A 1,915-nucleotide genomic window follows, 5' to 3' on the forward strand; every position below is an offset into this window, starting at 1 on the left:
GTGAGAATTGAAAATGCATGGACGTGCTCGGATATATTACATGTCATAAATTAGCTGAATTACAAAGAGATCGAAATATCTAACTCGATCCCTTTATAATTCAGCTTTTACAAAAAGAACACGTCCCAACCTTGTTAAGTTTTTTGAAAAGTGTGTTACTGGAAAAAAAATATTTGAAATAATTACATTATTAGCCAAATAAATTTATTTATTATAACTACGTTATAATTCCCAGCCAAACAGACTCCTAAAAGCAAAGATAAAACGGTAGCAACAGGGCTACTAAGTACTAATGATAGAAGTGGACAGAAAAATTTAATACTGGTTAAACATTAATAAAAGAATAAATGCGTAGAAATCACTTAATTCATTTTGTAGACATCAATAGCGTTTGTAGTCCAACGGTTAGGATAATTGCCTTCCAAGCAATAGACCCGGGTTCGACTCCCGGCAGACGCATGCTCTTTTTTCTCCCTCCCTGGATTCCGTACTCTTTTTTTTCCGGAAAAGCAAGAAGCACTCAAGAGCAAGAGGTGTTATACTTATAATGAGCATCGAACCAGACCGAAGACCGGACAGAAAATATCAATCCGTTTCATGTTTGGACAAAATTTACATTTTTTATTAAAAATAAATAAAAATTTCGGTTTTTGTAACGTATTTTATACATCCAATATTATATCAGTATTAAAGTATTCTTAGATTTTTTTTAATAATCTACATATATATTACCTTATATAATTATTAATAATAATATTATTAATTTATTTTTAAATATCGGTCTGGTCTGGGCTGAACCGGACCGGACCGAACCCGAGTTACCACAAATCTTGGACCGAAGACTGGACCAAATCACATTGATCCGGTCCGGTCCGGTCCGGTCCGGGTCGGTCCAATCCAGTCGGGTCCGATCCGTTTTTTCGATATGGACTGCTCATCCCTAACTTATATCATATATATCAGCTCCAAAGTGTAAACAAACTGATCCCTACATATTTCATATAAACCAGCACAAAAACTTTCCAACCAGTTTTTACCCAACACCAATTCATCACTTCCCAACACCAAACAGAAATTCCTCTACATGATCCCACAACAAATAATTTTCTTGAATTCAGAAAAAATCCCATTACATTCACACCCCACTTGTAAGAACTGGCCAAGGTTGTTCCCAAGATTCACCCAAAATATGTACATCAGACACTCAACTTCACAACATCACCAGCAAACAAAAAGAATGAAAAAATGGATGCATAAACCAATGAACACCAATAGATAAAAAAAAATGTACATCAATCCATCAACTCCTGTGCATATTGTTGCCTTCTTACCCCAAAGATTTCTGCAACCACATAGAGGATAAAGACCCATAAATAATCCTCTTCAATAAATACAGAAAATAAAATTCAATTTTTCTTACTTGGTTTCTATGTCCCTTTGAAGGAAGAGCGGCGGCCATGGATCTTAATTTAGCTGCTACCTCAGTGAAAGTTGGTCGCGAAATTGGCTCAGATGCCCAACATTGTTCCATTAGCATCTTCCAGTCTGAATCGCATTGTTCCGGTATTGGAGGCCGAAGAGTGTCTTTCAAAATCCCACCTTTAAAAAGATTAAAAATAATTATGATACTGATTTAAGGTAAGACCAAAATATGCAGGGGAAAAGGCGAACATAAGCTACCTATAATGGCGCCACAATGCATATTAGCATATGGCTCCTCACTAGTCAAGATCTCCCACATCGCGATGCCAAATGAGAAAACATCAACCTGTAATAGCAAATAAGAAGGTATTAGATTTAATGTGTTAGATAGAGAAATTATGAAGTTTTGATTACCTTCTCAGAGACTTTATTGCTGCTACCATTAAGCAACTCTGGAGCCATCCATGGAAGAGTTCCACGAACACCGCCAGAG

The 1,915-nt window shown here is 36.3% G+C and overlaps 1 non-coding gene across 1 annotated transcript; it reads left to right on the forward strand.

The window, feature by feature from the left end:
• Positions 1–387: 387 nt before the first annotated feature.
• TRNAG-UCC (transfer RNA glycine (anticodon UCC)) lies at positions 388–459 on the forward strand. Its single transcript has one exon. It is a non-coding gene; the product is annotated as a tRNA-Gly (tRNA).
• The last annotated feature ends 1,456 nt before the right edge of the window (positions 460–1,915 follow it).

The sequence above is a fragment of the Phyllobates terribilis genome, unplaced genomic scaffold (assembly GCF_046119375.1).
Source record: "Phyllobates terribilis strain yellow unplaced genomic scaffold, ASM4611937v1 Scaffold_4941__1_contigs__length_55742, whole genome shotgun sequence".
Classification (NCBI taxonomy): Eukaryota; Metazoa; Chordata; class Amphibia; order Anura; family Dendrobatidae; genus Phyllobates; species Phyllobates terribilis.